This window comes from Saccopteryx leptura, chromosome 1 (genome assembly GCF_036850995.1).
Source record: "Saccopteryx leptura isolate mSacLep1 chromosome 1, mSacLep1_pri_phased_curated, whole genome shotgun sequence".
Taxonomy (NCBI): Eukaryota; Metazoa; Chordata; class Mammalia; order Chiroptera; family Emballonuridae; genus Saccopteryx; species Saccopteryx leptura.
The window spans coordinates 245,677,342-245,702,855 of NC_089503.1; the positions used below are offsets into that span (position 1 = coordinate 245,677,342).

Consider the following 25,514-nt stretch of genomic DNA (forward strand, 5'->3'; position numbering starts at 1 on the left):
AAATACTCAGAGACAGGCAGTTGATTCTCACTGCCAGGGCTGGGGAAAGGTGGCAATGCAGAATGACTGCTAATAGATATGGAGCTTCTTTTTTAGCTGGGGACAACAACGTTCTAAAATTTAATTGTAGTGACCCTGGCCAGTTAGTCGGCTATGAGTGTTATCCCAAAATGACAAGGTTGCAGGTTTGATCCCCAGTCAGGGCACAAGGGAAGCAACCAGTAAATGCACAACTGAGTGGAACAACAAATTAATGCTTCTCTTCCCCCTCTCTCCCTTTCTCTCTTTGTCACTAAAAAAATAAATTACGCCCTGGCCAGATAGCTTGGTTGGCTGGAGCGTCATCCTGGAACACAGAGGTTGCCAGTTCAATTCCCCAGTCAGGGCACACATAGGAGCAGCTCGACATTCCTGTCTCTCTCTCCCTAGCTTTCTCAAAAAATAAATTAAAAAAATAATTCTAGTGATGGCTGCACCACTCCGAACATACTAAAACCACTGAGTTGTATACTTTAAGTATGTGAATTGAGTAGTATCTGAAAATCTTAACAAATCTGTTATATAAAAATATATACATAATTATAATGATAAATTATGGGGGAGGGTATGTGGGGAAGGTTCAAGGGGCATATGGGAACTCTGTATTTTCCCATCAATTTTGCTGTGAACCTAAAATTGCTCTAGAAAATAAAGTATATTTAAAAAAAAATGACTAAGGACCCCAAACAACGTGTATTAGAAAATTACCTATTTCTAAAACTTTAGCAGGATATTTTGAAATAAAAAGTAACAGTTTGGCCAAAAATATATTTTTTTTATGTTGAAGAATGGTGTTGTTTTGCATTTTTGTGAATCTCCTTCATATCTGGCTTAACAGGAAACAGATGGACCCTACTATCAGCTTCTGTGTTCAATCTGCTGTGATACCACACTCACGTAACTGCTGGAAAGCTCCACCATACACAGGCAAGACAATGAGAGTGAACGATGCAAACAGCATGTCAGCATTATTACGTCAACAGGGAGAACTCTGCCACACAGCTTCCTTCTCTCCACTTTACAGATGGGAAAGTGAGCTCACAGAAGGTATATAAGCTGCCCAAACCCATAGAGGGCAGAAATAGATCCTTCCGCTCTGTCCAGGCGGTCCAGGGTACACTTGGGACTCGTGCCATCTCCAAAACCCTTAGATATAAATAAGTCACCCAGATGACCTCCTCAATTCAATCAGACCAGTATTGGATCACCGGCTGGATCAGGCCCTGTGTTGCCATAGAAATGTGATGGCGTCCAGCGACGGCTCAAGCTGATCTGCAGATATACACGCATACGTGCAGTATCCATGCCGTATACGTGTCTGTTGCCCTTGTTCTGCCGCCAGTGTCGCCACTGCTTGGCAGCAGGAAAAGAGACGCTTGCAGGAAGGGAGCTGATGTCACCTCCCCAGTGCAAGGTTCTGTCAAGGAAGAGAAAAGGCAATGGCATTCCAGATGGTCGTTAACGCTCCTTCAAAGCGAATTCTGGAGGCACAGTCAGGAAGGAAGCCCACTGGGCCCTGAACTGTGCTTCTGAGGGAGGCTGAACCTTCTGACCGAGGCTGAACAAGGCTGGACCGTCTGCAGGCTTCCCTCTATGCACCCCCAGTACTCTTAAGAAGCCGCCACCTCCCTTCTGGGCCCTAGGAAGAAGCTGCCAGCAGAAAAGAACAGTCTGTGCAAGGGTTCCAAGTTATACCAGCCCCTCCAAGTCAGCAGACAGAATGATGGCAGAGCTGCTATAGTGAATCTCCGGGCAGCAGGGACACCTTGGGTGAGGCCTTGGAGCATCTGAGCGTGAGATACGATGTAATCATAACAGCATGTGCTGCCTCCAACGGTATTCTGAGAATCTAAATTAATCCCAGACGTGGGCTGCAGCGCAGACGCTGATGCTGGCCCTAGGCAGCGGGCCACCCAGTCCTCTTAGATCAGAATTGCCTTTTATAGCCAGGTTGACAGTTAACAATCAGAAGGGGTCAAAGGGCAAGAGAAGTAAGTACTAGAAGTGTAGAGTCCTGGAGAAGAGACCTGCTAAGGGCTGAAACCCAGAGCCAAGACTCTGGGGCAGGTGCTAAGCACAAAAAGGCCGAGGTCACAGGCCCAGTGGCTTGCAAGAGTGAGATGGCAGGCCTCAGTGGGCACCCTGCTCCACACTCACTACTGTGCTTTTTTTTTGGAGGGGGGGGTTGGCCCACCTTCTCTTATTTTTAAAGAGAGAAGTGACATGGTTTGTGCCATGTCCTGCACCACCTGACAGAGCTGAGATTCAAAGGCAGATCTGCTCCGTTTCTTCCATCCCACTGGCTGGAGAGGAGACCGCGGTGTCTCTGGGCTGTATGTGCCAGAGAGAGATGCCTGAGGGATACAACCGTCCTGGGCTGGAAATGCAAACTTGGGGCAGTGTTTTCAGAGCCTCCAGTGGAGACTGCCCAAAAGTATGCAGGGCTCACGCTTGTGGGGTGGCAGCTAAATTTAGGAAACCCAACTATCTGGAGAATATGAGTGGCCAGCCGGAGGAAGCAGCCTCTGCCTTTCGGGGGAGGATATAAGTTTGTTTTTATTCACTGTGCACAGATTTTTTTTTTAGTTTTTATTTTTGTAGGGCTGTAGAGTTGGGAGGAGTGTCAGTGTCTGTCTCACCTTGATTCATTTCACAGATGGGGGAACCCAACTGGCAAGTCAGGGGTGTTTCTTTTTTGAGAAATTGAAAGCTTTCGCCCCTGCCTCTGACGGTTGTGTGAAGGCCTTTCCCACGCCCTCCACTTCTCATTTCATCTGGAGGATCTGTGCCTCCTGCTGCCCATGGTCAGAAATGAAGTGTGGCCTGTTGAAATGCTTTTCCCAGGGAGATGAAGGATAACAGCGGGAAGAGTGAAATCCAGCTGTGGCTTCCCTCCCCCTTAGAAAAAGTTGGCCACAGGGTGGCCCAAGAAAGCCCCAAACTCTGAGGTTGAATTAGGTACAGTTAATGGCAGGCAAACCCTTTGTGCAGTCTGTCTTCACTTCCTGGGGCTGCTGTAACAAATCACTGATTCGGTGGCTTAAAACAGAAATTTATTGTCTGAAGCTATGAAAGCTGGAAGTCTGAAATTAGTGTCACTGGGCTGAGACCAAAGTGTCACAGGGCCGTGCTCCCTCTGAAGGCTTCAGAGGAGGGTCGTTCTTACCTCTCCCAGCTTCTGGAGGCCCAGGTGTCCCTTGGTTTATGGCTGCATCATCACAATCCCTGCCTCTGTTGTCACATGTCCATATTCTCTGTGTGTCCAAGCTCCCTCTGCCTTCTTCTAAGGACAATTATGACTGCATTTAGAGGCCACCAGGATCAATTCTCCATCACAAAATCCTTAATCACATTGGCAAAGCCTTGGCCCTAGCAGGTAGCCCACTGACAGGTTCAGGGATTCAGGACCTGATACCTCTGGGGGCCATTGTCCAGCCAACCACAACATCTTTTCAGGATAAATGCATGTACTTACAGACATCCCCCATGGGGACCAGCAGCAGAGAGGTCTCAATGGGAGCAATATACTTCTAGGAGCTGGGGAGAGAGAAGGAGGCTGCAGCAGCAAGCAATGGTGGTACTATCTTTCTGGAGGACATCTCAAAAAGATGAGAAGCTCCCATTTGGGCTGCAGAACTAGATAGTAGTAATGATTACACAATGCTAAGAATGTTCTAAATATTAATGAGTTGCCCACTTAAAAAAGATTAAAATAGTAGACTTGAAAAAAATATGAAAATGGGAAATAAAATCACCAGGAGTCAGCCTCCACCAGCTCAGCCCGGCATGGGGGATCCCACCCCAACAACGCCCCCTTCCTTTCCCAGAGGCAGCAGTGCTGTGGCTGACTGCACGCAGGGATCCGGACTGAGGCTGGTAATCACCAAAAACAACCGAAGAGGCTCTCTAGGCAGCACCCACTGTGACAGCAAAACTTGCAGCCACAACAGAGAGGGTGGCCAAACCAGTTTGTCTCATGTCCCAGCCAGCAGTACACATGCAGGACTCACTGGGGGCCCAGAAAGTTCCTGACAGTGTGAGGTGCAGCTCCTCACGGGAGCACCTCAAGTCAGGTGGCATTTGAGAAGAAAGGTTAGGATGGGCCTAACATGACACAGAGCAAACCACAGTGTCAACCCCTAAAAGTCAGGACAATATGCAGGTGGAGAGTAGGTGGAGAAGAGGTGGGGGAGGACTGAGGCGGAAAAAAACTGAAACGCAAGAGTGAGATCTGATTCAGCAAAGGTTCTGCCCCCACATGACCTTCCTCTGTACAAAATAGAAACACTACGCCACGCACGCGCAGGCCTGCAAACCAAAATGACACACGGGCCAGGGAGGCCTCTGCACACATACATGGGAGGGCGCAGATATTCCATCAGATGCAGATGGGCTGGCCTCAACTGTGGGAACTGAGGGTACAGTACACAACGATCTGCATGTGACACAGGTTTGTAATCTGGAGACAGGCAGCTGGCTCACGTGTCCCCAGATGCAGACACACCTGTGCCATCTTGAATGTCCCAGGGTCATGAGGCAGGAACCCTGGTAGAGCTCCAACTGCTTCTGTCAGACATCCTGGACCAAGGCACTCAGGCTCCTTCAGCAGTTCCTGCTCCTGCAAAGAGCTTGGAGGGAGAGTCCCAAAGTCTCCCCTGGGGTGGACAGAGTGCAGGAAGGACACAGTGGCCCTGGGGCCTCCCAGCCAGTTCCAAGGCCTCTATCAGATGCCTGCAGGCCTGTGGACACAACCCAGATCTGTGTGCTTGCTCCTAAGCCATACCTCCTTCTGCCTCTGTTTTTTAAATTGAGGTGAGATTTGAAGAAAATAAAATGAATCATTTTAAAGTAAACATGTCAGTGGCATTGATTGCATTCACAATGGTGTGCAATCATTACCTCTATCTACTTCCACAACATTCCCAGTAACCCACTTTATGTCTCTGAGGATTTGCCAGTTCTAGACATTTCACATAAATAGGATCACACACTGTGTGTGGCCTTATGTGTCTGGCTTCTCTCACTGAGCACCGTGTTTACAAGGTTCATCCATGCTGTAGCAGATGTCAGTGTTTCACTCCTTTTCATGGCTGAGTTATATTCCAGAGTATGGATAGACTACATTGTGTTTATCCATTCATCTGCTTTAGTGCATTTGGTTGTTCCCACCTTAGGGCTACTGTGAATTGTGCTGCTATGAACATATGTACATATGTGTATGTTAGAGCATCTCTTCAACTTTGTAAGAACATACCCAGGGGTGGAACTGCTAGGTCACATGATTCACCTTTGCACCCCAAAATGGTCCAGATCAGGCTTCCCACTCTGCACCTCTACCGTGAACTTTTCTGAAACATAACTGCTCACAAGTGGCAGGTGTGTGTGTCTCTGACAGGTATCTTCACACCCTGCAATGATGGGGAATGGGGAATGGTGGGTCTCTCAGGGCAGGGGGTGGTGTCAGCTGATCGAGGAACTCAGCTTGGTAAGAGAACAGGGGAAGACACTGAAAAACCCAAAGGTCAAGATAAATAATATTTTAATACATTAGTGCAAAAAATAATCAAAACAAAGTATTCCACCACAAAACAAACATTGGTATTTAAAACCAAGGCAGGATTGGTAACAGTGCAGTATTGGAGATCCATACTGTAGCCCTGGCCCAAAAGGAAGTACTAGTAGGACTAATCCTGTCTTGATTTAAAATTTTGCAACTTGGCTCATTGTGGATTTTCACATTGGTTTTGGATTTTCAATAGAAGTTATAATGTTACATTAAAATGTTTTACTTTGACAAATCAAATTAGAATAAATTATATTAAATAACATGAACTCAAATCAATTACTTTTTAATTTTATACTAAAATATTATTTATCTTGATCACTGAGGTATTTGGTGCCTCTTAGATTTTGTGCCAGTGCCTCTCTCACCAACTGCTGGCCCTGGCACTGTAATTTGGGATCCCAGTATCTTTCTGAGGGATACTAGCTAGGGATCCTCAGGCTCCCTTCTTTGAGCCATGGTTTGACCATTTCTAGAATACCAGGTGTACAGAGTAGCTGGTAGGTTCTAATAATGCTTGCCCAGACTGTCTTAGTGCACAGCACCCAGAAGGGTCCCACCTGTTAATATTGGCCAGGCTGCCAGGACCTGGAAGGGGCTGGCACAGCCCAGAATGACTGAGAGGGAACAGGGTACAAACTATGGTTCTGTGTTTGTTTTCTACTGGTTCAGAGGTGGAGGGAGTGAGCAGTGGCTGGTGTTATTTTCTGAGGCCCAATTTCGCTGTCAACAAAACAGGGGTGATGATAAAGCCCTCATTGCTGGTGTTTCTGGGAGGATAAAAATGCTGGGCAAATGGCAGCTTTGGAATAAAGCCAGACCCTTCTCCATCTGGGCCTTCCAGGGCCTTTGGAATGAACTTCCCAAAGGTGTGGGCTCAGGGCAGGTGGTCCCCAAGGCTCGCAGCGGATGTGCTATGCTGTTGATGGTTAATTTCCCTCTAGTCTAGATACTTCTGAAGAGTCCTGGAATGGGGAGGGGAAAGACAAGGAGGCCCCTGGCCCCTCCCCAAGCCAGCAGAGCCTCCCTCTGGGGACATTCTGCCATGCTGCCACCCTACGAGGCTTTGAGGAAGCACACCAGCACTTTTAGAAAATTATTTGTTCTGAAGATAGCATCAGCCCTGCCTGGCCCTGAGCCGTTCTTGTAAGTGCAGCCAGGCCAGGCCTGTGTCCATCCTGGCACCCAGTTCCCCTTCTTCCTCAGGCCCAGTGGTATTCTGGCTCTCAGAAAGCAAGGCAGGAGGTGCCAGCTGGTGCTCGCTGGTTCACACCTCGGACCCCACAGGGCAGGCGTCCAATGTCTGATGCTAGGGGTTAAATTGCATCCCTGCCGCATAATTGTGCATTGAAGTCCTAACCCCCAGGACCTCAGAATGTGACCATATTTGGAAATAGGGTCTTTGCAGGTATAATTAGTTAGGATGAGGTCATACTTTGAAGTAGGGTGACCCTAACCCAATATGACTGTTGTCATTATAAAAAGGGGAAATTTGTACATAGACATGCACACAAGGTAATAGATGGCTATGTATGTGACAACAGAGGCAGAGGTGATGTGTCTACCAGCCAAGGAACACCAAAGATTGCCAGTGACCACCATAAGCTAGGAGAGACATGGAACAGATTCTCCTTCACTGCCCAGAAGGAAGCAGCCCCTCAGACACATTGATCTCAGACTCTGGCTTTCAGAGCTGAGAGAGAACAAACTTCCGTAGCTTTAGCCCATCAGTGTACGGTACTCTGCCATGGCCACCCTAGCATACCTACACTGGGTTAATACAATGGAATGGCCTTTAGAGCCCAGAGCCACAGACTGCCTGCCCTGGAATGTTCCAGTGGGGCACTGCCAGTGTCCATACCCAAAGCCTCGGAGGCTCCTATGGTTGAATCAAGACATAACACTTCGGCCCTGGCTGGTTGGCTCAGTGGTAGAGCGTCGGCCTGGCGTGCAGGAGTCCCGGGTTCGATTCCTGGCCAGGGCACACAGGAGAAGCGCCCATCTGCTTCTCCACCCCTCCCCCTCTCCTTCCTCTCTGTCTCTCTCTTCCCCTCCCACAGCCGAGGCTCCACTGGAGCAAAGATGGCCCGGGCGCTGGGGATGGCTCCTTGGCCTCTGCCCCAGGCGCTAGAGTGGCTCTGGTTGCGACAGAGCGACGCCCTGGAGGGGCAGAGCATCGCCCCCTGGTGGGCAGAGTGTCGCCTCCTGGTGGGCGTGCCGGGTGGATCCCGGTCAGGCACATGCGGGAGTCTGTCTGACTGTCTCTCCCCGTTTCTAGCTTCAGAAAAATACAAAAAAAAAAAAAAAAAAAAAAGACATAACACTTCATCACTAATCATTAGAGAAATGCAAATTAAAACCACAATGAGATATCACCTCACACCAGCCAGAATGGCTCTCAACAACAAAACAATACAGAGTAAGTGCTGGCAAGGATGTGGAGAAAAGGGAACCCTCCTGCATTGCTGGTGGGAATGCAGACTGGTGCAGCCTCTGTGGGAAACAGTACGGAGATTTCTCAAAAATTGAAAATTGAACTGCCTTTTGACCCAGCTATCCCACTTTTAGGAATATACCCCAAGAACACCATAGAACAGCTCCAAAAGGAGAAATGCACCCCCATGTTTATGGCAGCATTGTTCACAATAGCGAAGATCTGGAAACAGCCCAAGTGTCCGTCAGAGAACGAGTGGATTAAAAAGCTTTGGTACATATATACTATGGAATACTACTCAGCCATAAGAAATGATGACATCGGATCATGTGACCTTACAACAACATAGATGGACCTTGATAACATTATACTGAGCGAAATAAGTAAACCAGAAAAAACTAAGAACTATATGAATCCATACATAGATGGGACATAAAAATGAGACTCAGAGACATGAACAAGAACGTGATGGCAACAGGGGTGGGGGTGTGGGGGGAGGGGGCGAGGAAGGAGAGAGGGGGTGGGGGAGGGGAGGGGCACAAAGAAAACCAGATGGAAGGTGACAGAAGACAATTTGACTTTGGGGGAGGGGTATACAGCACAAACAAATGTCAAAATAATCTGGAGATGTTTTCTCTCAACATATGTACCCTGATTTATCAATGTCACTGCATCAAATTTAATTAAAAAAAAAAAGACATAACACTTCAGGAAAAGCACCTCACAAGGGTCTCACCCACAGGAGGTGGGCTTGGCCAGCCTAAGTAAACATGACAAAACCAGCTTTAACTTTTGCAAGATACTGCACCATTTCAGAAGAGCTGGCAGCAAGGCAGGGCAGGGCATGCTTCTCTCAGGCCAGGTCTGGTTTCAGTGCAACCGAAGGTGCAGATACCTGTCTTCTGAACATTCAACCTGACTCTTAGTTCCCAAAAGGCCGCAAAGGGAAGAAATTCAAGGCCAGGCACAGAACAGGCAGCTGGGGCTGGCTAAGGGACAGCTGGCAGAAAGGCACTGACTGGCTGAGCTGGTCACAACGGCCTGGCCAGGGACCTGCATTTCACACTTGTTTGTTCAGGCTGCCAGATGAGTCCCCTTTCCCTGCCTGCTTTCCGAGAAGCAGTGCTCCCTCTCCAATGCTGTGTCCGGGCTGCCCCCACCCAGACCCTTACGAAGCCACTTAGTTGAGTGATCGGCCTCTGGCGAGACAGCCTCGAACATGCACAGTGGGAAATGATGACCGAGAATGAGGATCACGAATGTCTCCGCGCAGACTGACTTCAGGAGAGAGGAATTCCGCCGGCGGGTGTCTAGACTGCGGTGTTTCTGGGACACTGGAACTGGGAGCCAGAAACGTCACCCACTGGGAGGGATGTGCTGCCACCTGGTGGCTGTGGCTGGAAGGGCCGCGGGGCCTGGTCCCAGCAACATGTCAGGTGGTCTCCAGGTGTTGGGGTGTTACAGTGAACAACTCGAAGGGGAATCTTGGCCCTCCTGGAGCCTGTAACCTGGTGGGGAAGGCCTTGCAAAACCTGCATTTGTTTAGGGTGAGACCCCTCTGGGTCAGGGGATTCTATTGCATTCCCCAACAATCTTACTACTGAAGTCCTAGAAGGCTGCACATATTTAAATAAAAACACGGACTGAGAGCCTTGGCTGAATAGCTTAGTTGGTTAGAGCATCATCCTGAAGTGCAGAGGTTGCCAGTCCAATCCCTGGTCAAGGCACATACAGTAACAGCTCGATGTTACTGTCTTTCTCTCTCCCTTTCTCTCTCGCTGAACAATGAATGAAAATTAAAACAAAAACACTGAATGAGAGAAAAGAAGAGGTGATTCACAGATGCTGGGGTCACCCTGATTTACACAGTCTCTCAAATATTTATTCCACTGTCTACTGTGAGCGGGATCAAATTCAATATTTTTCTAAATAATAAACACAGGGTTTCTTCCTTGGCACTGGGCCAGGTCTCTCAGTGTGGGGCCTTCCTAGGCACTGTCAGGTGCTGAACAGCAGCCCTGGCCCCCATCTACTCAATGCTAAGAGCTCCCCTGTTATGGCGACTACAGATTTTCCCAGACAGCACTCAATGAATTGTACCGGGTTAGAAACACTGGCCATAGGTAATTATTATTTTTCTTACTGAAGCCAGATGTCCTGTCTTGCTAAGCAGATACCTGTAGCACCCTTAGAGAGTCTCTTCCCACCTGTGAGGAGCCTCCCCCTTCAGGGTTGGGGTAAGGCCACACTTGAGGTGCTGGGGGACCTGGGAGGACAGGAATGAGGGCTGGAGTATACCCATCTACTTGGGCAATAAGGTAGCAGTGGGAGGGGAGGCAGTGTCCAAGTGGATGGACGGTCCGAAAGCAGGGAGGCCCCTAGGAGAGGGGTGGAGCAGCAAGGCATCTGCTAGTTCAAAGGGGGGCAGAGCTGCACTCAGCTAGGAGGGGTAACCCTCTCATTGCAAAATTCTGTTTCTGAATTCGTTTTCATGGCCTTTAAGCAAAACCCATTCCCCTCTGCCTTCAACTGGCTGCTGGATCACATAGGGACTTTTGCCTGCCCGGGGACCCCTCCTCCATACACTTACATGGAAAATTATGTTTCACAACTATGTCAGTGTAAAGTTGGGTAAAACCAGGCTAGAATTGTGATTATATACTGTATTTCTCCATTTATTAGACTCTCCCATGTATACGACGCACCTTAATTTTGAGGCCCAAAATTTGAAGAAAAAAAAAAGTATTACATAAAGTTATTGAGCTCGAGTTTTACTCATCATAAAATTCATACAACTTCTCATCACTGTCAAACTGCCATCCATTAGCTTGTCCTCATCTGTGTCTGATGACAAATCACTGTCTTCAACAACGAGCGCAAAAACAAGTGCGAAAAAGTAGGAAATGGAAGTAAAAAAAAACTACAACCACTGTATAGATGCATTCAGTTTTTAGACCCCAAATTTTTCGCAACAATGTGCATCTTATACATGGGGAAATACGGTAGTCATAATATAGTATTAATTTTTGTTCACTAATTTTAAAAGAAGTTAAAATTAATTACTAACACTGGATAGGCCAATAAAAGTCTCCCTGGGCCCTGGTCACTGGGCCTCCTGTGAAGAATGGGTGCAGCCATTCTGCCAAAATGATGTTGGCTGCAACTTCGCTTCTCACGGAGGCCTCATTCTCTCTGGCCCAAGCTGGGTCAGCCCAGCTGTGACACACCCAGGCATTCCTGGACATCTTCGTTTTGAAGTCTGGGACTCTACGCCCAGATCCTTCTCAGCCCTGGGTGACTGTGCTCCCAGGGACACTAGCTGATGTCTGGGCACATCTTTGTGGTTGTCACAACTGGGGGTGTTCCTGGCATCAAAAGGGTGGGGGCCAAGGATGCTGCTCGGCACCCCACAGTGCTCAGGACAGCCCCACAGAAAGTGACCAGAACCCAACATCAGCAGTGCTGAGTGGAGGATCCTTGTCTGTACCAATAAACTCAGATCCTGAGGCTTGTAAATTCTGTTTCCTGAATTAAAAGACTTGCATCAGACATTCAGAGTTCACCTGGCAACTGCTGAAAGCTGCAGTCACAGCGACATCTAAAGGAGTAGTACCCATAATACAAAAAACTGCGTGAGGAAGCAAGTCCCCTGGATCCCCCCCCCCCCCAGAGCTCCGCAGGAGGCGGGTCCACCCATTTGTGATGGAACCATGTGTCCCACAGTGGAAGAGGCCACTGCAGCCCAGAGACCAAGTTTGGGAGCTGACTCAGCTTGAGACGTTGAGGGAGATTGAGGAGACAGTACTACAGTGCAGCCTGAACAAGGTCACATGATAAGCAATTACGGGTTTCCCAGGGGTATTGAACATTACAAACCAATATTCATGTAGTTAAGGCAGGGTCCCCCTTGGCACTGCTGCTATTGTGGCCAGTCATTCTACATGAAGCTGTCCTGGGCACTGTGGGGTGCTAAGCAGCATCTCTGGCCCCCACCCACTCAATGCCAGGGGGCACACCCAGTCACGACTCCCACAAACGCCCCCAAACAACATCCAGTGTCCCCAGAGGGCAAAATCAGCCCTGAGACTCTCCTGCCTTGCTCCAATAACAGAAACGACTTTAGAAGCAGCTGCTCAGACCCATCAACCAGTGACCTGTGTTTGCCCGGGCAGGACATGGAGTGGAGACTGCGAAGGTCGATTTCCTGGGCTGGTGTTGTTGGAGCTCTCAGCACAGAGGTTGAGATCTCGGGTCACCCAATCCCTGGAAAGCACAGTTCTCTCTGCCAAGAAATCTAGCAGAGGAGCACTGGGTTTTGTTCCTGGCATGGCAGCTGCACAGCTATGCCTGACCCCAGGCTATTCCTGGCAGGTGGGGCAGAAAGGGTAGGGAGGGACCCAGCTGCACCCAGGAGGACAGAACTCCACAGCCTCTTCCCTTGCCTTTCCCTCATACAGCCTGGACTAGAGAAGGACATGAGGGGGGCACAAACACACTCTGCCCCAGGGAACACTGACAATGTCTAGGACAGTGATGAGCAATCTTTCGAGCTTGATGTATCAAAATTCGCCAAAAAACTGAGCATAATTTGGGTGGTGTGTCACTTCGAGGAAAGAAAACACATAATTTTGCGATATTTATAGTTTAAATTAAAAAATGTATAATTGTAATATATGACTGTATTTAATAAACCAAAAACTAATTATTTAACTTACCTGCTTAGTGACTTCTTTGTTCATCTGTCAGTCGGTTTCTTTTGTTGGTCTTGATATTATTTAACTTGTGTGGGGTGCCGTGAACTAAGTAAGATAAGTGAGGGGTGGGAGAATTCTTTAACCTGCCTATTAGTGACTTTTTTGTTGCTGAATTTCATTGGCTAAATCTTCAATTGAAGGTTGGTATTTTGTGCACTTCAAGCCCAATCAAGCTCTACTAACTTCATTTGTCAATTTGTTTCTTTTGTTGGTTTTGATATTATTTAACACTGAGAATAAGGTCTCACAAAAGTACGTAGAGGGAAAAATTGTGAGTAAAGCCATTGTTATATTTTTCAGGGTGCTAAAAGTGTCTGGTAATCGGTTCCAGGCACTCCAAATTTCCTGTTCGTAGTGGCACTCATCTTGATTCTCCAAGCGGCACCTTTCCAGATTCTCAAGCTTTGACCTCAAGTCGACAAACACCTGAGCCCAGATGCTTGTCTTGAAATTCTGCAAGTTGCATCTTATGTAAATTAAGATGGCTGCCGCTATTTCTAATGGCGGAAACGGCACCCATAGCACAGGCCCTCGCCTCTCCCAGCCTCCTCCTCACTTATCTCAGTAATGATGGTCAATTAGAAATTCACGACACCCCAGCACAGTAGATTGGATGATGTTTGCTATGGTTATGTGGTTGCTGGTAATGGCGATCACACGGCCCTCAGAGATGCGTCCCCCACGGCATTCTGCTGCTCCCTGCTCCGCAGGCCAGAAGTGAGGTCAAAGATCCCCTAACGGCCTAACTGGAAGTCCCAGAACTAGACGCTCTGTGCCGGAGTTCTGTTGTTTTGGCCTCCAGACCTCCAGCACAGAGTGTCTACACTACAGCAAATGTTTTATCCTCGGCTACTAACCTGGCCGTGCAGGAGCCAAGGATGAAACGTCCTTCTTGGCATGCGGCCCCATACTTCTCTGGTATGCGGCCGCATGTGGCCGTGTGTCATCAAAAATGGATAAGCATGTCAGTGCTGACACACATGTCATAGGTTCGCCATCATAGGTCTAGGAATATCTGTGGTTGTCACGATAGGGGTGCTCCTGGCATCAAGTGGATGGGGGCAAGGGATGCTGTTCAACACCCCAGAGTATCCAGGTTGGCCCTCACAGAGAATGACCCGGCCCTGATGTCAGCAGTGCCGAGGGGACATACTCTGTTATCTGGGGGAAAAATGAGTCTGATTGCTGCTCACAGTAGATAACAGAACAAACCGCTGATGGGTAGATGGTATAAATCGGGGTGACCCTAGTGTATGTAAGTTATTTCCCCTCTCAGGTCGTGTATGCCATCTGCAAATCAGACACATTGCCTATGAAGGGGAAAGAAACTGAAGACCCAAAGCAAGCAGGGACAGGGCAGGGAGTGGGTCAGGCAGGCTGAGGGGCCCTAGGTTTCTAGGTTTCTGTTAGGCACAGGAATGAACACAAGGCCCAGAGGCCCTATGCTCTCCCCACAGGTCTGCAGGCAGAGCACTATTTCCCAACCTTTTTCCAGCCGGCCCAGTTTAACACACAAACCAGCGAAGTAAACATGGACGGGCGCCAAGGACAGCCACTTGGCCTTGCAGCAGGAGGAGGACGAAGCCTGGCCTGGGTGAGATGGCCCTGTAGAGGGAGGGGAGCTCCTCATGCCCACTGCCCAGCCAGAGCCCTCCCCTCTCTGGCCTTAGCAGCAGAGCTGACACAGCCACCCTGTCCCTGGGGGCTTCCTGCGTGGGGGGCTCATGTAGGTGCCCAGTGCAGTGCAGAAGGCCCAGCCTTGGTTTAATGTACTGCTCTCACCATCCAGAATCTGGGTAATTTTTGAATAAGAGGCCCATGTTCCCATTTTGCATCAGGCCCTGAAGACTACATAGTTGGTCCCTCAGTACAGATGCAAGTTTCTGAGGCCTCCTGGCTCTAAGCCCCATGTGGACACAACTGCTCAAGGTGGGCAGGCGGGGAAGGCCAGAGGCAGGAGCATTTGAATTTTCAAGTAGAAAGCAACGTGGAGGCACAGCTAAGTTCAAGGCCTGTTTTAAACCCAAGTGTCCCGTGTGAATAGGAATTGGACTCAGTAGTTTTTCCAAATAATTAACACAGGGTCTCCTCCTTGGCACTGCTGACATTGGTGCCACATTGTTCTCTGTGGGGGCCATCCTGGGCACTGTGGATGCTGAGCAGCATCTCTGACCTCATGCCACCCACTTGATGCCAGGAGCAGCCCTAGTTGTGACAATCACAGATGCCCCCAGACATTGTCCCATGTGCCCTGGGGACAGAATCATCCCTGAATTAGTGGTTTCCAGGGGCAGGGGAGTGGCTACTAATGGGGAAGGAGTATCTTTTGGGGGCAATAAAATGTTCTGGAATTCAAGCAATGGTTGCACAGCTAAGTAAATGTACTAAAGCCACTGACATGTACACTTTAAAGGATGAATTGTATGGTGTGAATTCTATCTCAATAGAACTATTATTTTTTTTAAAAAAAATTTTTTTTTTTAATTTGAAGAATTAAGAAAAAAGAGCCAGTTCTGAAACACAGCCTCCCATCTGCGGAGCACAAAGCCTAATTTTCCACGTTCGATTATATAAGCGTTCGACCTCTTAAAGGGACCACATTTCTAGTCTTAATGGGAAGCATTTGATACCTTCCTCTTTATGCCCTTACTCTTTACTCATTTCATTTAGCCTCTTCCGTGCAGAAGAAACCCTGAACTCTCCTCATGTAAGCCACTTTATCAGGGCAAAATAAGACCATGTGACCTTGCTGGCCCACTGCTTCTGAACCCTTGCCCTGTTACTAGCAGGAATGGGAAGCAGACCTCTCTCCAGGCTAGGGTGGGTTAGTAGGAAATTGTTCTGGAAATGTCCAACTTACTACTAGTGAGCCCCCCTCCCCAAATTCGCTTTCTCCCTGGGCTATCAGCTGCCTGGACTTATCAGATTCAGGAAAATGAGGAGAATTGTGCACCGATGTAAGAAAATTATCTAATAAAAAGCTTGTTTTTAAAAAGAGCTTCTTGCCTGACCTGTGGTGGCACAGTGGATAAAACATCAGCCTGGAATGCTGAGGTCACCGGTTCAAAACCCTGGGTTTGCCTGGTCAAGGCACATATAGAAGCAACTACGAGTTGATGCTTTCCTCTCTTCCCCTCTTTTCTCTTTCTCCTCTCTCTAAAATCAATAAATAAAATCTTATAAAGATAAACAGATAGAGTTCTTTAAATGAAAACAAACAGGTTTTAGGTTTAAAAAGAAAAGAAAAAGAAAAAAGAGCCAACACGCTCTTAGCAGTGCTTTGGCTGCAGGGCGCTATCAGTTTCGTCTCTGCAGGCCAGATCTCCCACTTGCTGCTCCACCTTGCAATCCCCACCACAGTCATGCATGCCCTCACCTCATCCCTCACTACAGCCCAGAGTGAGGCCCACCCTCCAGGAAACTGTCATCTCACAGGGTCACTCAAGACACAAGACCAACACGACATAAAAGAAGGACAGGCCCTGGCCAGTTGGCTCAGTGGTAGAGCATCGGCCCAGTGTGTAGATGCCCTGGGTTGGATTTCCAGTGAAGGCACACAGGAGAATCAACTGTTCGCCTCTCTACCCCTCCCCTCTCCTTTCTCTCTCTCTTTCTATCTCTCTCTTCCCCTCCCGCAGCCATGACTTAGTTGGAGCAAGTTGGCCCTGGGCGCTGAGGATGGCTCCATGGCCTTGTCTTAGGCACTAAAGTAGTTAGGCTGCTGAACAACAAAGCAATGCCCAGATGGGCAGAGCACTGCCTGGTAGGGGCCTTGCTGGGTGGATCCTGGTCGGACACATGCGGGAGTCTGTCTCTCTGCCTCCCTGCTTCTCACTTAAGGAAAAAAAAAGGACAAAAGTCAAAACTGTTTCCCATTGAAGCAAATTAGAAAGATCTCAGGCAAGCCTGACCTGTGGTGGTGCAGTAGATAGAGCATCGACCTGGGACACTGAGGTCCCCACTTTGAAATCTCGAGGTCGATGGTTTGAGCACAGGCTTGCCAGCTTGTGAATCACAGACATGATCCCAAGGTCACTAGTTTGAGCCTGAAGGTCGCTGTCCTGAAACCCAAGGTTGCTGGCTTGAGCCCAAGGTCGCTGGCTTGAGCAAGGGGTCACTGGCTCGACTTAAGCCCCTCAGTCAAGGCACATATGAGAAGCAATCAATGAACAACTAAAAATGACACAACTACGAGTTGATGCTTCTCATCTCTTCCTCTCTAAAAAAAAGAAAGAAAAAAAAAACTATCTCAGGCCAGAATGCACCACCATTTTCAAGCAATGAAAGGCGAAAAGATTTCAAGGAACCATCCCAGCTGCTGGTAGGCTTCTGGGGCCAAGTCACCAGCCACACTGGGGAACTCTAGGGTTGTCCCTGTGCTATTAGCATTCTTGGCTGGGCAGCTGGCCTTGTGTACAGAACTGACTTATGGGGTGGAAATGCTGGTTCCACTCAAGGCTGTGACCTTGGCTAATCTCCCCCAGCCTGAGTTTCCACTTTCATTTATAAAAGGGGTAAAGGCTCCCCTGATTACACAGTGACCTTTTTGGAGGCCAGAGATTACATCTCAGCTAAATGACTTGCCCACGGTTTGCACAAGCAGGGGACCCCAATTCATGGTGCTTTTATATTTGCTGCAAGGCCCCTCTCCAGGGTTACTCATCCCCCTTCCTGCTAGCACACCCTTCCGAGTCTCTTACTGAGAACTGAGTTCAACCCACCTCCCTCATAGTGGGTTAAATCCCCTCAAATTCATGTCTACCTGGAACCTCAGAAGGTGACTAGTATGAACTGAATTGTGTACTCCCAAATTCATGACTTCTGACCCCCAGAATCTCAGAATGTGACTGTATCTGGAGATGGAGTCTTTAACAGGTGATTAAGGTAAAATGAGATTAGGGCGGGCCCTAATCTAACATGACTAGTGTCCTTTTAAGCAGGCATGCAGGAACGCACAGAGGGAAGATGAAGATACAAAGAAGATGGCCGTCTGCATGCCAAGAAGAGAGGCCTCAGGAGGAATCAGCCCTGCTGACACCTTGATCTCAAAATTCCAGCCTCTAGCACCTGGAGAAAATTTCTCTCTGTTGCTGAAGCTGCCTGGTCTGTGGTGCTTTATTGTGGCAGCTGTGGCAGACTATTACAGCGACCTTATTTGGAATGGCATTCTCGCTGTATACCATTAGTACCTTCTGAGTTTTTCTGCCATGTCATATTTACTTATGCAAATGTATTTTTTTTTTTCCTAGAGGTGTGTGGGCCCAACTGAGGATGGATAAGGCGGAAGCCACCTCATAGCCCAGGTCCCTGATTCTGTGGCTCACATAAGGGGAAGACAGGTGATCCACAGGCTGGACTTGAGGTATCAAATCAGAACCCGAGATGTTTCATTCCTGAATTAAAAGTGGGGTCTCAAACACGTAAGTACACACCTATGTTCATAACAGCATTATTTACAATAGCCAAAAAGTGGAAATAACCCAAGTGTTCACTGAAAGATGGTGGATAAACACAATGTGGTCCATCCACACACTGGAATATTCTTCAGCCTTAAAAAGAAAGGACATTCTGACATCTGCTACTAAGGTGGATGAACCTTGAGGACACTATGCTCAGTGAAATAAGCCAGATACAGAAGGACAAATGCTGTGTGATTCCCCTCATAGGAGGTCTTTAGAGTCAAATCCAAAGGCAGAGTGTAGATGGTGGGTGCCGGGGGCTGGGAGAGGGGAAGGGCTGGGGAGTTAGTGTTTAATGGGCACAGAGTGTCAGTTTGGGATGAGGAGCAAGTCCTGGAGATGGATGGCGGCGATGGCCGCACAATACTGTGAGTGTGCTGATGCCACTGAGCTGTGCACTGAAAATGGTTCAGATGGCAAATTTCATGTTAGGTGTATCTTACCACAACAGAGAAAAAAAGAAAAAGAAAAGCTGCTCTAGATGCCCCTTGTTTTCATGTGTGGAACAGTGCAGCCTGTGAGTAAACACGGCAGCCCCAGCAGCCTCACAACTTGGTTACCATCCCCAGCCGGCATCTCTGCCCAGCTGCCCCCAGGAGGCAGCTGAGCACGTCTCAGTGTTCTGGGAAGGGAAAGGATTTGCCACCCTTTCCTGATAATTCCCAGGGAGGGGTGAGCGGGTGGGAGGCAAGGAAGCCAGCCCCCCCCGGCTCTCCATCCCCTGGGTGTTTACTGAACTTGCAGAGGTCCGCACCGCAGGCAGGCCATGCTGTTCCTGCCCAGGAACAGGAAAACAAGGTCAGCTTGGGACACAGAGCCACCGCCTGCTGCAGTCCTTCCTGGTGTACTCCTGCGGATCCCTCCCAGGGGGGTGGGCGCTGGGCTGGGGACACGTTCTATCCCTGCAATTCACTTCTCTCTTGCCCTCGATCAAAGGTAAGAATGCTGAAACAGGGGTTCAGGGCTTGCCACCAACATGTTGTATGCTGGAGTCACTCACTGATTCCCAGCATTCCCATAGAGACCAGAGAGGCCAGATGACCTCCAGTATCTTTGGGAAGAAGAAAGGTAGAGTAACAGGGGAAGGGTGCAGGGACAAGTCCTGTAGAATTGATGGTGTCCTCTAGTCCCTACAACAACCCTGGGCATCAGAGACAGTTATCACCCCAATTTTACCAAATGGAAATGGCAGGAGGAGGTGCCTACCTGAGCAGGGGTCTGAGCTGAGAGATAGCTAGGTGAGTGCTACTTCCTGGGCCCGGCTCCAGCAACCACAGGTACCCCAAAATGAGTAAGGCCAGTGGCCTTGTGTAAACAGCCCTGAGACCTGCTGGGATCTGTGCCCACCCTCACCATCAAGGTGCCTTAAGTTGCCTAATCTGTAAAACAAGGAGGTCAGGAGTGGGGCTCCCTTCTGCCCTTGGGATAATAAGCACTGTCTCTACCTGTGGGCTCCTTGCCCCCTCTCCCATCTTGCACTTCAGGTCCTGGAACCAGCCTCTGCTCCTGTGTCACCTGGAGGATCCACCTACCCTCGTCAGCTCCAAGACATTATCAACCTCAACTCAGATGCAACTTCCTCCAGGAAGGCCTCTCTAAGGTCCTGGACAAAGCACCACCAGGTGAGCACCTACTCTAACTCAGGCAGTGTTGTTACCATCAGTTCACTTGGCCAGGGTCTCACCCAGGGTGATCCTGCCCCAAGGGGACACTGGGTGATAAGTGGGAACATCTGTGGTTGTCACACTAGGGTGCTCCTGGTATCCAGATGGTGGGAGCCAGGGATGCTGCTCAACACCCCACAGTGCCCAGGAAGCTCTCCCCCACCCCACCCGAGAGTAACCAGCCCCAATTGGAAGCAGGAGACCTGGTAATGTTTGGCTGGGGGCACTGGTAGGTGTAGTCCCAGCTCTGAGTCCCCATTGTCCCCTCTCTTCCTGCCCACCCTGTGTGCCCTTTCTCACACCTGCAGCCAAGGTGGCATAAACCCCCACCCAGACCCGACTGGCTGGCCCTCCTGCTGCCCTGGCTTTGGCAGTCTCGCGGGTGAGAGGATGCCTGGTTCCGGGAGCTGGCCTCTCGTCTGAGCTGGGCGCTGAATCAGCCAGGATATTAGTCAGGGTGCCAGGGAATAGTATGTTGAATTCCAGGAGGCTCATGAGCTCAGACCTCAGCTCCTCGATGACTCAGCCAGGAAAGCCCCATGTGATCATTACTCTTTTTCGGGATACGACAATTATGTCCTTGAGGTTCTGTTCACTTTCCCCAGCGTGTCACTGGTGCTGCTGACAGGCTACCATCTCTGTTCAGAAAGCCAGGTGAGGATTTGTTCCTTCTCTCACTCACTCACCAAACATACAGCAGGCAGCTGGACAAGACATCTGGCCATAAGGAGCCAGATCCCTGGTCTGGGCTTGGTGACACTCAACTGATTTGAATATCACAAAACAGTTACCATGTGGCTCTGGGCAAGTTACTTAGCCTGTCTCTGCTACCATTTTCTCATCCAGAAAATAAAGATGCTCTAATTTGCAGGGTTGTGGTGGGTTTTAGAATGAGTGTGTCTGAAGGCAACACAGTACATATATCAGTCAGCTACTGCTACATAACAAGTTGTCACAAACATAGAGGTTTAAAACAACATCCATTTGTCATCTCACAGTTTCTGTGTTAGGAAATGGGGCACAACTTAACTGGGCCCTCTATTCAGGGTCCTAGAAGCCTGAAATCAAGGGGACTGGCCAGGCAGAGTTCCCATCTAGAACTCAGGGTCCCTTCCAAGCTCATTCGAGTGGTTGGCAGAATCCATTTGCCTGCAGCTGTAGGACTGGGCCCCCATTTTCTTGCTGGCTGTGGCGTGTCGTTGTTCTCAGCTCTTAGAGGACACATTACCTCCTCCACGGGCTGCTCACAATGTGTTGGTTTGCTTTCCTCGAGGCCAGTTAGGAAGCGTTTGCTACTGCTCTAGTGTCTGTCTCTCCCATTCTCTCTTTTTTTATTTATTGTGGTAAAAAAACATGTAACATAAAACCACTTTTACCAATTTTATGTGTACGGCTCAGTAGTGTTAAGTGTATTTACACATACAAGTAAGAAGCACTCTCTCCATCTTACGTGTGGTGATCCTGCACACTCATAACTCAGGCAAAGCCCAGTCCACACATGGGATAAACAGTGGGGACCTCTGCACAATCATGGTTCCCATGCTAATTTCCTGGTCTCATGCTATGGTTACGTGAGGTGCCACCACCGGGGGATGCTGGGGGACGGGTGCTTAGGATCTCCTAAACAATTTTTGCAATTTCCTTTGTTATTATTTCAAAATAGTGGTTTAAAAAAAATTAGGTGAAGCCACAGGCACCTTACATTTAGGTGTAACTGGACTAAAGCATGCCAGGTCTTCTCTGAACACCTCCTTTCTACCCCTACCCTGATCCTCCCCACAGAGTCCTGGCAAGACACCCTGCAGGAAGACGTGGAGGTCAGAGAGGAGGGCAGAGATGCCCCCTGCTGGCCTTGGTGGAGGCTCAGTGATGGCTGAATCTCCCTGATTGCACCCTTCTCTTCCTCTGTGTAGCCAGCAGGCTCCTAAGAGCCCCCAAATCCCTGTAGATGAACTCCCTGAATATGGACAGAACCTGTGAACATAAGGCACACCTGTTTAGATTTTGTACAGAAGAAGGAATTTGTCATTCCTAGCTGGCAGCTGGCAAGACGACTGAAAGGAACTAAATCCTGTTGACAACCTGAGTGAACCCTGAAGTGGGTCCTTTCCCAATTGAAACTCAGTTGAGAACTCAGCCCTGCCCAAGCCCACTGAGATGCTGAGCAGAGAGGTTCAGCCATGCTGTGTCCATACTTCTGAACCATAGAACAGGGAGCTAATGGACAGGTGTGGTTTAAGCTGCTATGTTTGTGGTGGCTTGTTATGCAGCAAAAACTAGCAAATACACTTTGTATATGACAACAGAGCAGAGCACTTTGGGTTTACAATCACCTTCACATTTAAGGGGTGTTCTCAGCCTGACCAGATGGTGGCATAGTGGATAGAGCATTGGTTTTGGATGCTGAGGACCTAGGTTCAAAACCCAAAGACTGGCCCTGGCCGGTTGGCTCAGTGGTAGAGCGTCGGCCTGGCGTGCAGAAGTCCCGGGTTTGATTCCCAGCCAGGGCACACAGGAGAAGCGCCCATCTGCTTCTCCACCCCTCCCCCTCTCCTTCCTCTCTGTCTCTCTCTTCCCCTCCCACAGCCGAGGCTCCACTGGAGCAAAGATGGCCCAGGCGCTGGGGATGGCTCCTGGGCCTCTGCCCCAGGCACTAGAGTGGCTCTGGTCGCAACAGAGCGACGCCCCAGAGGGGCAGAGCATCACCCCCTGGTGGGCGTGCCAGGTGGATCCTGGTCGGGCGCATGCGGGAGTCTATCTGACTGTCTCTCCCCGTTTCCGGCTTCAAAAAAATACATAAAAAACAAAACAAAACAAAACAAAAAAACCCAAAGACTGCCAGCTTGAGCACAGGCTCACCAGCTTGAGTGTGGGGTCGCTGGCTTGAGCATGGGATCACAGACATGACCCCATGGTCGCTATCTATGGCATTTGAAATGCCACACTTTTTTTTTTTTGTATTTTTCTGAAGTTGGAAACCAGGAGGCAGTCGGACAGACTCCCACATGCGCCTGACCGGGATCCACCCGGCATGCCCACCAGGGGGCGATGCTCTGCCCATCTGGGGCATTGCTCTGTCGCAATCGAGCCATTCTAGTGCCTGAGGCAGAGGCCATGGAGCCATTCTTAGCGCCCGGGCCAACTTTGCTCCAATGGAGCCTTGGCTGCGGGAGGGGAAGAGAGAGACAGAGAGGAAGGAGAGGGGGAGGGGTGGAAAAGCAGATGGGCGCTTCTCCTGTGTGCCCTGGCCGGGAATCGAACCCGGGACTCCTATACGCCAGGCCGATGCTCTACCACTGAGCCAACCGGCCAGGGCTGCCACACTTCTTAAATACAAGTAAAAATACTACAACCACTGTATAAGACACACCCAGTTTTTAGACCCCAAATTTTTCAGAAAATGGTGTATCTTATACATAGGGAAATACAATACCATCACAATGGGGGTTAGATGTTAATATTTGAATTTGGGGATACTCATGGCAATTAGAGACAATTAGTGACTCAGTCTATGGCAATGAGAGACAAGCTCCCAATACACCAGGTCCCCATGGGCCCTGCATTTGGTGTACCTGCTCAGGCCTCCACTGGGCTGATGGCAGCTCAGGAGCCCTTAGTCCCCCCAACCCCTGCCCCTTTCCTCTAACTCCTGCTCACAGCCCACCTGGGTCCTCTCCAGATATGCGGATGTTTGGTGACTAAAAGAACGAAGTGGGAGGGAAGGTAAATAAGGAGCCAAGGTCAACATCCTAAGTACTTACTGGCTCAGATGGAATCAGATGGTGCTTTGCAGGCTGAGAATGCCCACGCCAGACGAGCCCCTTTCCAGCCTCATCATGGCTCCCTGTCTCCCCTACTTGCTTGTCACATGTGGCTGTCACCCTTATATGTGTTCTGAGTCTGATGACTGTCTGATGACTGCATGCATGCATCATCCCTTGCCTTCAGGCTGACTGTGCAAGTGGTTGCCTAGCAACGAGCACATGCCTACAGATGCTGTGAGTCTGCATGCCTTTGTTGCCAGTAGGCTGTTCCAGTTCTGGTTGTCCCACTAGTGGATCCCCTCTTCAGTAATCTTGAACATGAACTTCTCTGGGCCTCAATTTTCAAATCAGTAAAAGCAGGTGGTAGCGCTAACCAACCTGTGAAAGGACTAGCCAAGAGAGCTTAGTCTGCAGGGCCCAAAAGAGTGTGGCCTGTCTACTGTGGCTTGGGTGAGAACCACAGTGATAACATAGAGCAGAGGATAAAGAGAGTGGTCTTGAGTCACCCTAGGAGGCAAGGATCTCATGAAGCACTGCTGACATTGGGGCTGGGTCCTTCCCTGGGGTGTAGCCACCATCCTAGGCACTATGAGGTGTTGAGCCACATCCCTGGCCCCACCCACTTGCTGCCAGGTGTACCCCCAGTCGTGACAACCACAGATATCTCAAATATAGTCCAGTGTCCCCTGAGGGTAGTCACCCCTGAGTGAGGGGGTCAAGCTTGTGTCTGACCAGGGCCTGCTGCCTGGGCAAGCACCATGTGGCTTGGCTTCCGGAATTAGAGGCCACAGGCTGTAGAGAGAGGGTTGGAGACCTATGTGCTGCCGCAGGAGCTCGGTAATTACATATATATTGTACATGTTTTCTGTTGGGAAGGTGGAGGTGGCAGCCCGTGACCTTCTGTGAGCAGAACATTCTAAGTTTTGACTGTGTATCTTGGCAGTCCCTTTAGGAGAACAATGTGTCCATGGAAAGAACTGATAATAATGTGCATTTCAACACACCCAGGATAGACCGAAAGCAGTCGCAAACCGGAGAAAGATGAGTACTCTGATTCGCGCTCTGGGGCTGGAGTTTGCTCCCCATCCAAGGTCCACTCTCTTAAGATAAAAGCTCTGGCAATGCTTCCAGCAGAAATGTTTAGAAACTCCTAGAGAACAGGAGCTATCAGAAAAACAGTCTTCTTTTGGGAGGTCATGAAGTTATTTTATGCTCTGTGCAGTGAGCGGGACGACTGCACGAATGCTTGCCCTCATGCAGGGTCTCCTCTCAGAACTGCTGACACTAGGGCTAGCTAGGTCATCTCTGTGTGGGAACTGTGGAACACAGAGCAGCATGCCTGGCCCCACTCGATACCAGGAGCACCCCCAGCCTTGGCAACCACAGATGTTTCCAGACATCACCCAGTGTCCCCTGCGGGGAGGACTACTCTCAATTAAAAGTCACTGATTTAGACCAATATATGCAAAACATAATCATTTCCAATTGTGGCTCCATTTCAGGTGCTCACTAGTCCCCTGTGGGTAGCTAGTGGCTACCATTTTGGAAATCATAGCTCTGGACACTGTGTTCAGCTCAAACACGATGTCACCTCCCAAGCTAGCACCATGGCAGTCTAGATGTCCAAGCCAGGCAAGTCCCAAGCTGAACGGTCAGTGCACTCAGTGGACAGGGTCCGAGGTATCTGTGTGAAAGCCCTCACACTGTATAGCCGCCATGCCAGAGGCACCCTCGCCTGCTGTTCCATGAGGCAAGAGTCAGCTGGTTAGTGCTCCTGGACCCCCTTGGACTTCCTCCAAGACAATGGCAAATTCCATCCATGGCAACCTAACCATGT

General features: G+C 49.4%; 1 protein-coding gene and 1 long non-coding RNA gene across 4 annotated transcripts in view; one reads left to right on the forward strand and one right to left on the reverse strand.

Moving 5' to 3' along the window:
- The window catches only part of GNG7 (G protein subunit gamma 7), a 150,995-nt gene that overhangs the window by 73,358 nt on the left and 52,123 nt on the right, over positions 1-25,514 (reverse strand). The gene's annotated exons all lie outside the window — the stretch shown is intronic.
- Positions 19,057-20,139, forward strand: LOC136376835 (uncharacterized). Of its 2 annotated transcripts, none has more exons than XR_010746248.1 (3): positions 19,057-19,185; positions 19,734-19,871; positions 20,000-20,139. It is a non-coding gene; the product is annotated as an uncharacterized lncRNA (long non-coding RNA). The 2 variants fall into 2 exon arrangements; XR_010746249.1 differs by lacking the exon at positions 19,057-19,185 and adding an exon at positions 19,208-19,317.